The following is a 14,579-nucleotide window of genomic DNA, read 5'->3' as shown; positions in this document are numbered from 1 at the left end:
TTCATGTTCCTGTGTGTGTTTTCCTGGAATAAACCCCATGTTCACCCGATTTCCCCAGCTCCTGTGCTACTTCCCCACTTCATAACCCAGCGTACAAGACAGATTAAAACATTCCTCAGAAACATGTCAGCCTTTGGTTCAGGCTGACATGATATCAGAATGTCCAATTCCACCAAATACCATAGGGGGCCCTACTGAATTGAGATCTGGTGACTGTGGAGGCCATTTGAGTTCAGTGAACTCATTGTCATGTTCAAGGAACCGGTGATGATAAGGGTTTTGTGATATGGCGTATTTTCCTGCTGGGTACACTGTGGTTTTGAAAGGGTGGACAGGGTCAGCAAAAAAATATTCAGGTAGGCTGTGACATTTAAACGATGATCATTTGGCACTAAGGGTACCAAAGTGTGCCAAGAAAATATCATCCACACCATTACATCACCACCAGCATGAATTGTTGTACAAGGCAGGATGGATCCATGCTTTCATGTTGTTTACTGTAAATTCTGCTCCTACCAGCTGAATGTCGCGGCAGAAATCGAGACTCATCTGGCAACATTTTCTCCAATTTTCCACTGTCCAGTGTTGGTGAGCCCGTGCCCACAGTAGCCTCAGTTCCTTGTTTTTAGCTGCCAGAAATGGCACCCGGTGTGGTCTGCTGCTGCTGTAGCCCATCTGCTTCAAGGTTCGAAGTGTTGTGCATTCAGAGATGCTCTTATACATATTGGTTGTAACAAGCAGTTATTTGAATTTATCATTATTTCTACCAGCTACTCTTCTCGGACCTCTGCCATCAACAAGCCATTTTTGCTCAGAGAACCGCCGCTCACTGGATGTTTTTTCTTTTTCGGGACATTCTCTGTAAACCCTAAAGATGGCTGTGTGTGAAAATCCCAGTAGATCAGCAGTTTCTAAAATATTCATACAGGCCGTCTGGAACCAATAACCATGCCACATTAAAAGTCACTTAAATCACATTTCTTCCCCAATCTGTTGTTTGATGTAAACATTAACTGAAGCTCCTGAATCTGCATGATTTTACATATTGTGCTGCTGACATATGATTGGCTGATTAGATATTTGTTTTGACCAGCAGTTGAGCAGGTGTACCTAATAAAGTGGCCAGTGGGTGTGAGCCTGTTTCTGTGAATATGCCCCCCACAGCCTTGAAAATATGACCCCCGCCCTTATTCAGATGCGTTCCGTGGCCCATGGCTTATTATGGAGGCTACATCTAGTGCTGTTGTGTTAGTCTAAGGCCACATGGGAGTAAAAAGAGCAGGTCAGTGCTTAGCGAAAGCACTTGGCAAGCTAACAGTCTATTTCACGGCTGCTGCCGGTGAGGCTGAGTGGGCCCTGGAGTGGCCTCATAATGTCCACACTCGAGGCAGCCAGACACGAACACTTCATGATTTCCTCAGGCACGGCTCGCTGGACATGGCACTTCCAGATATCGCCAGATACCTCACTCCCTTCACACATAGATTTCACTTTCCTTGTGCAGGTTAAAGCAGTGGTGGCACACAGTCAGGTAGCCAGTCAACGCACAGAACATCCAGGCCTTTATATAATTGCTGCCCCTGTATCAGGGGATACTTAATCTGCATTACTTGATAGAAATAATAATAGGAATAATAATAATTAATAGGATAACTGCACTCTCGTACTTATAATGCAAGTTATTATTTATCCATCCATTAATCTTCTACCCGCTTATCCTGGTCAGGGTCGCAAGATATATTATTTATATTTTATATTTAATCTTTTATTTATGCATTCCTCAGTTAGGATGCACTCACGTATTTATGTTGGAGAAACTGAAAACTGAGATTAAGTACTGAGAGTTTAAAGGAGGATTAATTACAACAAAATTGATTGTTTTGTCTTGTCTCGTAGCACAAGAGATTTGTATGCCTTTTTGTCTTACCCACCTGGGAATTTATCCAATATTTTACTTTAGATAAGTGAGTTGAGCTCAGAGGATGTCAAAGGTCCTTGAAGGTTTTAGAAACTATTGAGATACATTAGCTACCTATAGTGCTCCTTACCACAATGTAAGGTCTTAAATTAGCACAGGAGCAGCATAATTTGTGGTGTATACGTAATTATTGTTTTTTTTTTCACCCTAATGGAAGAATGCTATATGGCAACCCTCACATTTCTTGTAGTGAGAAGTAATCGCTCGCCCTCTTCCGTGTCTTGTGTCTTGCCATTGCCTGATTGAAACAGGACTTCCTCCTGGCTGCTGTATCTCATGGACCAACACTTGATATAAGATCTGGAGTTTGATGTTTTAACAGGCCATGGGATTGACCTTCTGTGTGCGTCTGGAAGACACATTCTCACACTGCCCCCCCCCCATTACACTGTATATGAGCACAGCATATGCATCTCAGCTGCATGTTTTAATGAGGTTGTGATCCTTGACCAATGATGGAAACATTATAATATGCAGTGGCATAAACCGGCATGTATATAAAAACAGTATCGACTCGGCTGGATTTCCAGTTGACCACCTGCAAAATTGTGCCCGTTATTTTTTTTTGTATATTAGTGTGATAACAATGTGTCATGCACTTTGAAGGAATGGAAAATAAGTGTGAAAATTTCCCTGTAAGGGGCCGAGTTCAGCTGTGCCTTAGCGTGGCATGTTTTATATTTCAAGTTCGCACAGCATCATGTGACATTCACAACTGCACCAAGGATCCCAGAACCATTCTGCCTTATAAAAAAAACCACAGCAAGCTTTTTAATTAAAAATTTCAAAGAAAGTGAAATCCAAAAACATGAAATATGGATTGATCTTCCAGTTCAGGTTCACGGGGGAGCCTAGGGCCATTTCCCAGGTGGTGCAGACTGGATTCCAGTCTGTTATGGGGCACAAACATATACAATACGGGCAATATAACAATGCCAGATAGCCTGGCTGCATGCCTTTGAACTGTGGGCAGAAACCTGAGGACCCACAGGATGCCACTGTTTCTAAGTGAGCGTGCCCAGAACTGAAAACATGTGCATACACACTTTTTTGGCAGCAGAACATGTTTAGGCACTGTGACGGCGTGATCTCTAATGCCAAACCTCTAAACCTCTAACCTTAACCCTCTGTTTTACTGCCATGCCCAGCAGCCGCTGTGTACCCAGCCTTCTGTAAAGGTGGCACCCTGGTCTGTACCTCTGGAGGCTTACAAGCGGCACCAACCAGCTCTCAGCTGGACCTCCATTGCGACCCCCAGTTATGGAAAGGCACTGTGAACCCACCCATCCTTCACCCCCCTCACAAAATCCAACCTTGCCCACCCACCCCGCTTCTACACCATGTTTGCAGCAATAAAGACAAGCCCACTAATCATTCAAGGGCAGTCTCAAAGAACAAACCAACCAACAACGACAATAAGGACAGAAAATGGTGCGCACTTTCTGTTTGGGCTTTGTGGGTGAGAGCATCAGATGTCGGGTGTCTTGTCTAAACTGTGTTTCTTAAGTACAGTCTCCCCAAAACACCGAAACACGGTTATGCTGCAAAACCTCGCAGCTGAGCTCCCCTGTTGGGCTGTCTGTCAAAGCTAACACTTCCTCCTCTCTCTCAAGCTACTTGCTGCCTTCACTCTATTTAATCCACAGTTTAGTACAGGAGAGTACGAGTTGAACCAGGTTGCCTTATCCCAAGGCTAGGGCTCCCCCACCCGTGTCGGAGATTCCACACTGACATCACAAGGCACAAGTCTAGGAATCCCGGCGAGGAAATGGAAAATCCTGTCAGGAAAAAAAAAAAAGAACGGGCTGCCAAAACAGCTCGCAGAAATATCGGCATCCGCAGCGGCTGGGAGCAAGAGACCGTTTTTGTCCAGTGTCCAATCTTACCTCCCCAAAGGCAAAGCTGTGAGCAAACCTGCAGACTTTCTATGCTGGAAAATGCAGGAAAGTCAGTTAGTTTTCAGGCTTCCAGCATATGCAAAGGCAGACATGAAAATAGACCTAACAAACTCTCACATCTTATTTATGGTTCACCTTTTGGTTCCATATCATGTTTACAGAATAAAATCAATGAATCGCATTCATTTTTAAACGTCACGTTTTTTTCTTTTCTAATCCAGAGTAGATCGAAATGGGTGGGCATGTACACAGTTACTAGAAAAACATCGCTCTCGTGTGCAAGCAGGAGCGATTTGCATTTTCTTCCCCGGGTGTGAAGTGAGCAAGCTGCGCTCTTACTGCTCGGCTACCGCAGTGAGCGAGCCGGGAGCGGCGCCCTCGCTGAACCTCCGCCCCCATCCCGGCCGACCGCGGACCCCGGCCACAGGGGGAGCCGTACACCCACCTGGGCTTAAACTGCACCTGGCTGCTGTAAAACGACCACGGGCTCCGGCAGACTGAACGCGCGCCCAAGGGCACAAGAGAACGTGTTCAAAAAAAAAAAAGAAAAAAAGAAAAGAAAAACGCGTAGAAAAACAAAATATTTTATATTCCGTGTCATGGCAGCATTCCATCAACTGGAGGAAATAACTTAAATAACTTAAAATGTACGATGAATAACAATGAGGTAATCGTCATTTTCAGAAGGCTATTCATATCTAGATAATACTCCCACATATTATTTAAAAAAATAATTAACCTTTTCTGCATCACTATTGTATATTATAATAATGCAGAATAATATCTATGATTACCCACTACTGGATAGGCATTTGGATAATCACTATGTTGATTTCACAAGCAGTGATGATTTATGATTATAAAATGTTCAAAAACGGAAATGAGAATAAAACATGTAAATTAATAGGTATCACACTTTATTGTTGTTTTTGGCTATATAACTATAATTATAATAATATGACAATTATGGTAAAACTGTGGACAAGAATTATTTTTTATTGTAGATTACAAGCGATAATATTTCGACATTTCAATAATCGAACAAATATATGAAAGGACGGAAACATTATGCTTTAAGAATAACGTGGATTTGAAGCAAGGCAAATTATACAGATGAACACAATGTGAACTGCGACAATTATATATATCTTACTGCAATCATAACCTATGAGCTATTTGACACTGTCACTACGGTCAGCATTATGACCAAAGTCACATGAGGTCATTAATTGTTATTCAGAACTGACCAGGGTCCAGAGATGGCTGCTATTACACGTGTTTAAAAAACGCGATGACCATAGGAAAGGTTTCTGTAATAACGCCGCTCTTTGTTGACTAATATGCAATTTCATCCACGACATATACTCCGTTGTGCTCAATAATCTGATAAAACTAACATGAACATAGGCCTGTACTCAGTTTGCTCACCTGCGTCGTTTTCCAAATTTTTAGGGGTGTAACAAAAGAAATCGATTAGAATCGGACATCCGGTCCAAGTGAATTTGGATGCGTTTTTTATTTTAGAAGCAGGGCACGCTGAATTGATCGAAAACGTTTCGGATGGCAGCAGAACTGAAGCGATCGAATCGTTGTGTATGCGTTTAACTGCATCATTATTAATTTTTATCATTTAAGATGAAGAGATACACACCCAGCAATTTTTTACATATAAAGAAAATATGGTAAATATTAGTTATTAAGAAGGTTACAAGTGTCAAAGAATCGCATTGGTTAAATTTCCAGCGCTGCAAGTAAATGAAAAGTTTTGATGTTATGAAACGTTTTGAACGTCATGATTGATGGTTTAATTGCGTTCCCAGTGTTTGCCGATCCAGAAGCTCTGCGTTATTTTCGGTGGGGGAGGGACAGTAACGTGAAATGAAGTAATGAAGGCTGTCAGCGACTTCTTTCTACTCAATGCACAAAGTGAAAGCACCATACCGTCTTAAATTATACCGTAATTTTGGCTAAAATTATAGCTGTACCACAAACATGCGTTTGGCGAAACCATACGGTCTATGATTGACATCACTGAAAGCCAATGAAAATGGAGGACACCCCTGGACCGACCCGCCTCTGCCCTCAGCCTGCTATTTTTATTGCAGATTTTGCATAATGGTTTACGGAACCACATCTTTTGCATTATACCGAAAATGCAGGTGTTATGCCGAAAAAGGCATCCCTGCCGTAGAATGCATGCCTGTCTCTAAATGACCGATTGGTCGCTGATCTGAAACGAGTTGAGCTACTTTGTCGAGTAAGGCTACCGTAGTGCTAATCAATAGCCCCCAAAAACCCGTAAAACTCTAACCAATCCCCAAAAAACCTCTAAAACCCTAACCCCAAAACCCCCCTAAAACCCTAACCCCTAAAACACTAACCCTAACCCACAAAAAACCCTTAAAAGCTCAAATCGTCAGAACACCTGCATGCATTCTAAGGCAGGGATGCCTTTTTCGACATAACACCTGTTTTCATGGCAAGAAACTTGCTAAGTGTAAATAGCGTATTTTTACCCATTCAGCCTTTTAGAAATTAAAATAAACTGCACAAAGGTGAGGCTGATTACGAATTTTCCAACTGTTTCGGCGCATAATTTCACTTATTACAGAAGGTGGGCTTGTGGCCAGAAAAATGTAACAAGATGTATATATATAAAATCCATAAAAGTCCTAATATGACTCCTGGGTTTTTGAAGTCAAAATAAGGCGAGTATTTCAGTTTTAAGCAGCCACTGGTACAGAAATGTTCAGATCCGGGTATCAAACACGTATTTAAAGACTGACCTACATCCATGGCAGCCTAGCAGGCATTAAGCACATATATCATTAACTCTGATTGCTTGTAGCTAATGACTTGCACTTACAGTGGAGCTGACTTATGGTAAACTTCCTTGATATAATTGAGCTTAACAACTTATGCCCATGCTATACTCAAGGTTAAGTACTCATGCAGTACTTGCTGTTGTACTTGATCTCACATATCCAAACACATGCTGCAAACACATTACAGCTCTCATGCTAATACAAGCCCAGACCCATTCTGTGAATGCTGCAGTTCCTTCACTACAGGCTGCTTTCACAGAAAAGTCCCTGTTAATTTCCTCCTTAGTCTTACCCCACATCAAGGTGTCCTTTGCATTAATTACTGTATCTATCACCTGCCTTGGATTCACGTCTATCTGTTGTTTATCATGTGTTGTCTCTGTCTGTTTATGTCCTTGCTGTTAATTGGCTATTGCCATGATGTCTCAAATTGTAGCAGGCTGTGGTTATACAAATATTGACTGGCCTTGATCGTGCAGCAGTAAACATTCTGATTCTGATTTGTTTGTTTGCAAAGCTTAAAATTAACTGTTCAGATGGGAAAACCCGGACAGTAGCTCAGGAGAACCTTGGAGGAGGAATACAAATGTCAGGAACTGTCCCTGTCCTGCTCCATTCGGTATGTCAGTTCTCTGTTTGGCCAGTAGGTGTTGCTGGCCATTCTATTGTTATTAGCTCCTAGTGTGTTTTCCTGTTCCTCTTGCCTTAGTGTGGCTTATAGGGCTAAGTGGGTAGCTAAATCATCCCAGCCCACTTTTCGCAGTGGGTTTGAAGCTGGCCTCACCATGTCTGTAAGCTTTATATTTATGGTTAGTGGATTATTCCTCTTATGTATCGGTGTATTTCCACATGGTTCCTTGTTTCGTACCTTTGTTTATCTCTACTTGTGCCCAGTTTTGTTAGTCTTGTTATCCTGGTGTCTCCTAGTGTTTGAACCCTTGAGTATTTGTTATAACCCTCCCCTGTGTCTTGTTCCCAGCCCTAGTGTTTGGTTAATTGCTATGGTCTGCACCTGCCCCTCATGTAGCCCTTACTGTTACCTGTAGTCTAGTCAGTTCTTGTTCTGTTTTTCCTGTTTGGTTTGACCCCATATGATCCCATTGTTTTCTAGTGAATTCGGATCCGAACCCAATTCGGATTGAACAACAACTGGCCTTGTCTGGAGCCAATTCATGTGTGGGACAGGGACAGTCCGTTTCAGCCTCAATTTCACTTCCCCAATGAAAATTCCGTTTTAAACAACAAAAGCCCCCACGTCCCAGATAGCCTCTCTGCCTCGTACGCCCCGGTCTCACCAGCTGCCGCTCCACTGGGCTTCAGCATTCAGCGAGCGACGTTCCTCTGGAGAAACGGCTTCTCACGGTCGCATCAACCTTGAGGCATCTGCCTTTTTGAAAAGCAGGGATTGAGCTGGGACTGAGCTCGCTTACCGATTAGTACACACCTCGACAAATTCACTTAGGCAAAACACGCTGTCGCCCCAGGGCATCAGAAATTAAAATTCTCAGCAAATAATTGGCAGTTTTTCTTAAATTTAGAGAGAGAGCCGTGATGCGTTAGACACACAACCACAAAATGAATGTTAATATTGTTGTCATATTAGGAACCGGGCAAAAGATATGACATTGACTTATATTATATAACTCTTTGTCACTGAGTTCATTAAGCTGCAGTAACTGTCAGTCTAAAGGCAACCACAGCCTTCTCTAAACAACTGAGCACCACTAATAAATGATGCCATTTCCAAGAAATTATTTTATACTTTCTTGCCTCATTTCCCATTATAAAAATGACAGGAATCTATTTGGTGATTTATTTACGGTGCTTTGTTTATCCATAGTTTTATATGAGCATGAATGTCAGTATTCTGGCTGCTGGCTACTCATGCACTCTGGTTATTAAAAAGTGAATTACTTTTGCATTTGTGTGAATACCCGACACTGCATGGAGGTCAGTGATTCAGGCTGTTTTTGACCTTATTTACACTCCACAGCGGAACAGAATCCTGTCATTAATTCTCACATCTTGTTTTTATGTTATGCAAGATTTACCATCACTGAAATTGAGGAAATGAAAAAAAAAACAGGAATCCCAATACTGTATCACGCTGGTTGGCTATACTTGCCAGAGAAGTATATTTTAGCAATTTTAGGGGGTCTGAGGAATCCAAAGGGAGACTCTCCAGTATGAGATGCATCCCTCTACATCCTGATTAAGGCTGGGGATAAGCAATGAATAACATAGTGATATTGACCTTTTAGACCACATTATATTTACATAGGACTCCCATTCCCAAGATGAATTCTGTATTTCACTATATTGATTTCTGTGCAGCTTTTTGTCTGAAAAACACTGAGGCAATCTTTGAAATCAATCAGGTTCATTGCACTTTTGCTGAATGCAAATCTCAAGGAAGTTCATATACATAACAAAACAGTGAAGCAGTCTTTGTCAACACCAAGTGCAGGGGCTTGTAGATACACTATACAGACAAAAATATTGGGACACACCTCTCAGTCACTGAATTTACTGTAGGTGTTTCGTTCAGACCCATTGCCACAGGTGTATAAAATTAAGCACCTAGACATGCAGTCAGGTTTACAAAAGTTTATGAAAGAAAGGGTCATTCTGAAGAGCTTTGTGAATTCAAGTTTGGTAGCACCATAGGATGCCACCTTTGCAGCAAGTCAGTGTGTAGGGTTTCATCCCCATTAGATATTCCACAGTTTAATGCAAAGTGGAATCATTTAGGAACAACAGAAAATCAGCCATAAAGTGGCAGGCCATGTAAAGTAACAGAGTGGGGGGGGGGGGGGCTGAGTGCTGAGGTGCATAGTGCATAAAAATTGCCAATTGTTTGTTGACTCAATGCAGAGATCAAAACTACCTCTGGCATTAACTTCAGCACAAAAATTGTGCACCAGAAGCTTCATGGAGCTGCATGTAAACAGAGGTGGACATTTCAGATCCAGAAAGTAAAAATCCAAACCAGGATTTTGTTTCAACCAACCAGTTGAGTAATCTGTGACTGTGGCTCTTTATGCTCAACTGGTTGGTTGAAACAAAATCCTGGTTTGGATTTTTACTTTCTGGACCTGAAATGTCCACCTCTGCATGTAAACATCACATCACCAAGCACCAAGGGTCAGATGGAGTGGTGTAAAGCACACTGCCACTGGACTCCGGAGCAGTTCAAACGCGTTCTGTGAGGTGACTAAGCACACTTCTCTGTCTGGCAGTCTGATGGGTTTGACAGATGTCAGGAGAACGTTACCTGCTTGACTGTATTGTGCCAACTGTAACGTTTGGTGGAGGAGGGATAATGGTATGGGGTTGTTTTTCAGGGGTTGGGCTAGGCTCCTTAGTTCCGGGGAAGTGAACAGCTTACCAAGACATTTTGGACAATTCTATGCTTCCAACTTGGGGGAACAATTTGGGGAAGGTAGCTTTCTGTTCCAGCATGACTGCGCAAAGCAAGGTCCATAAAGACATGGTTGGGTAATTTTGACGTGGAAGAACTTCACTGACTCGCACAGAGTCCTGACCTCAACTCCATCGAACACCTTTGGGATAAACTAGTACTGAGATTGCAAGCCAGGCCTTCACATCCAACATCACTGCCTGGCAGCTTTTATAGCTGCAAAGGGGGACCCAACTCCCTACTGATACCTATAGAATTAGAATGGGATGTCATAGAAGTTCCTGTAGGTGTAATGGCTGGGTGTCCCAATACCTCTGTCCATATAGTGTTCACAATTCTATCCATCCATCCATCCATATCCATTTTCCAAACAATTATGCAGTATAGGGCTATGTGTGTGTATGGGGGGGGTGGGGGGGGGATGCACAGACTCAATCTATGGCAGGACAGGGCACAAGGCAGGGGTACACCCTAGAGAGGATGCCAGTATGACTGAAAGAAGGCTTTAAAATACTGCATTCACATTTTTTCCTTGTGGATATAAGTCAAAGTCAAGCCAGTTCAAGCTTTTGTAGATTAACTAAATCAGTGCTTCAGTCATGAGTGTTGAGGTTTCAGAGACAGGCAGGTAAACAGGAGGCATCAACAGAAGGCAGCTGGGGAGTTCCTGACAGTATTAATACAATCACTGAACTTCCCTATTTTCGCTGGGTTTGCTTGCTGGTACAGTGGCTATTACTGCAGCCTCATACCCGCAGGGTGATGCCTTTGTATGAATTTCCCCCAGGTACCACGGGTTCCTGCTGCACAAATATGCAGTTTGACAGATTTATGTCTCTAAATTCTCTGTTGCATGTGAGTGTGTGTTCTGTGATGGACAGGCACCCTGTCCACGGTGTCCCCGTCTCATGGTGTTGCTCTTCCAAGGTGAGGCTCACCACAATCCAGTGCAAGACAAGCAGTTTGGAAGACAGATACATATGATTTTTTATGGTATTAGTCTACTTACAAATATACTTCTTCATATATGACTTTAGCATCTCTCCTGAGCACCTTGAGATGGGCCCTGCCTCTTTGTCTATGTCACAATTACCTTGCCTGGACTCCACTGGTCCAGGAGCATTCAAGTTAAATTGGACGTGTGAGTAACTAATGATCCCATTTCTATTATTTTCCTGGTCTAAAGTCTAGTTCCCCTCTTTATCCCAGCTGTGCTACATTACTGAGGAATGCTGAGGTCTTGGTGTCCATGGGAGAGTCAAAGCACCAAACCAGGGGAAATCTAAACTCATTAAGCTGGGAAGCAGCCAATAATGTAATAACTTCAAATAACATAATGATTTTTCCATTCTCAATGTAATAAAAGTCGATAATGTTATAACTTACCAATAACGTAAAAAAAAATCTGAATCAATAATGTAATACCCTTTCATATCAGGCACAAAGAGTTATTACATCATTGGTTGGTTATTACATCATTGGTTGGTTATTACTTCATTGGTTGGTTATTACTTCATTGGTTGGTTATTACATTTTTGACCAGACTGGCGGCCATAATGTATAAAAAATACTTTACTTTATTGGCAGTTATTACATTATTGGCTGCTACAAGCTAGATCCTTAACATGACACCAGCGGGGTGGGAGGGTTGGGGGGTGGGGGGGCTGGAGAAGGGTCAGGGATGCGCTCACTTCAGTGCCCAATCACTGTCTGATACGGGCCGCTGTGATTGGCCATCGTGACCTCCTTTGTCCGTTCTCTCTAGGGTGGCCTCTCTCTGTCCCCGGCCAGTGACTTTCCCTCCTTTTTATCTAAGAGCGAGTGGTTTCATAGATCCCCAGGGATGGTAGCTGAAAAGAGAGGGTGTTCCCGTCGTGTGAAATGATGCAGAAGTCCCAGTCGGCCTGCGGGGGTGCACGCCCACTCCACATTTACTCCACTTGTATGTGTGTGTGTGCGCGTTGCTTTTATGGATTTATATCATTAATAAGAAGCTTTTAGATTAAAATATATTCATCCGGTTGCTGTTTGCATCTCAGCTCTCGGGTATTGAAGATGAGTTTAACGCAACAAAGATCCCTTTTGATGCCAGCTGTGCAAATGCTAAGTGAAGCTCTGTGTTTACGCTGGGCCGATGCCCGTTTACGTTTTTTATTGCTGCTGGTTGTTTGTTTGCATACCTGAGGTTGTTGGCATAGACGTTGGCACGGCCCTAGAGCCATTGGCATTCAGTAGGATTAATAAGAAATCTGCACCTATCCTTCACTCCCGACAGAGGGCATAAAGTGGTTTCTGAAGGTGTCCTTTGAAGATCACCTCTCTCCTCTTGGTTGCGGGAGGTGCCATCTGTATTTCCCACCCAACTCTGACGCATGCCCCCCCCCCCAAATTCCATCCTTTCATCTGGAGTCAGTAGACAGGATATACTATGTAGCGGATGGAATTCAGTGCATGTCGCATGAGCTCAGCTATCGTGGAAGGCTTAGTCACGGCAACGGAGCCGTAATTAAGTGCAGATAAACTCGCAGAGTTTCTGTGGGCAGTTCCTTATGCCGTGTGGTGCATCAGAATTAGCGAGGTGAACATCAACCCCGATGCCCCTCTACCGGCTGGAAACAGTCAATCAGTGTTTGTTGTCTCACTTGGCTTAGTTCCCGGTAATCCGCCCTAAGGAGGGCAAGTGCACACAAGCTCCGATGGCAGGTGCGGTACGAGCCAGAGGGGTCCCTCACGAGCGCCACCTAGCTTCACGACGATGTCACGGCGCTTTGGGCTTGGGTCGCTCTGTTGGAATAGCTACATATATCGTTAGCCATCAGATTCTGTGTTTGGGTGATTGCAGCAGCTGACAAAAACCCACTTTGAAGTTTAGGACTAAAACCTCCCCCAACTGGATGCCAAGGAAATATATTTAACTGGTTATTCCCTGCCTTGCTCCAATGGCTTCCAGGATAGGCTCTAGACCCCTGCGACACAGAAAGTGGATGGAAGGACTGATGGATGGATGGTTACTCATGGTAAAATAGCCATCACTAAAAGTGTAGAATTATAATATCTTGTAACAATACGAAAGGCTTTATTTTAAATGGAGTGAAGCAGCTGGACCACACTGGGCAGACAGTCAGTGTGGAGCATGTTTCTGTCAGGACATTAACGCTCCGCCATTTTCTTTACGAATTAACATGTCTCCGTAAACAGAGACTCAAAGAGGTCGCAGAAAGCACTCAGAGACAAACACAGATGGATTTCTGTGATTAGGGCCGAGGCTGGTTTGTATCGCTAGGTAGCTGCGGGACATTTGAGGTGAGACAAACTGGCCTCTGGTGGTGTGGAGGAGGGGGGGGGGGGGGGGGGGGGGAGGCTGGTCACTTTGCTATTCAGCTTCGACCGTCTTATGTGTGGCTTTCTTACTCAAACACTGCAGAAAGCAGGGATGATCATATCAAAAATTATTATGCAATATAATGTACTTATATAATACTGTAGCACCTGAGATGGCACCATAGGGGAGCTCGCTGGCATATCCCAGCATGCTCTGCAGTATTTGTAAATAGCCCTTGTGTAAGTACTTGTTGTGTTTCAGACTGTCGCGTGTGCCCTTGCCCGTGTCGTGTTTGAATCGTGTCCAATCCCCACGTGTCTTTAGACATTGTATGAATTACCCACCGTCTGTGTGCCTTACTGCCTGGCATCTGACCTCCCCCTTGTTTTCACCATTATGTACTGCTGCAGTAGTTGAAATTTGTGTTTAGTCTTTACAAAGACTCCAGTATTCACTACAGTGGTACGTGTGCAGAGAATATCAATAATATTTTAAGTTGTTATTAATAAGAAATATGAATATAACGCTTGACGGGGGGGCTATGAACATGTTCGTGTACATTTCCGTGTACACATACGCGTACGGACACGCAAGTTTTGCGCCCGTGCGGAGAAGTATGAACCAGCCTTAAGAGAAAAAACGTGTTTCCTAATGATCCACAATTAATTTTTGTCTTTGAGTGTGTCACTGTGCTGCAGGTAACACCCATCCAGCCATCGGTCCATCCATCCATACGGGGTCAGGCTCAGGGTCACGGGTTCAGCAATTTGCAGTAATATGCTGGTCACGGGTTGTTTTCCTTTACTGCCGCCCCTGATGCTGAGCTGAGTCATATTCTCAGTGCATGTCTGTGTTGTTTGCTTTGCTGTCTATTTGCAGCAGGTATCGCATCTGTGCTGAATCTCGTCGAGAGAGAGAGAGAGAGGTGCTGGATTTCCGCCTCCAGCCCGGCACACCGTCCCTGGGGGGAGGGGGCCCTAGGGAGGCAGTGGGGTTGCTGACCGCTGACACTCGACGTTCGCGCTCTCGAGCCGAGGCAGTGAGACAGTGAGTCACGCCTCCCAAGGGGGGGGTGGGAGTGAAACCGGACTGAAGGGCTCCCAGCCACATTTTAAAAGACAGGGGCGGGTCTGTG

Source organism: Paramormyrops kingsleyae, chromosome 9, assembly GCF_048594095.1.
Source record: "Paramormyrops kingsleyae isolate MSU_618 chromosome 9, PKINGS_0.4, whole genome shotgun sequence".
NCBI classification, from domain to species: domain Eukaryota; kingdom Metazoa; phylum Chordata; class Actinopteri; order Osteoglossiformes; family Mormyridae; genus Paramormyrops; species Paramormyrops kingsleyae.
Note: the sequence above shows the minus strand (reverse complement) of the source record.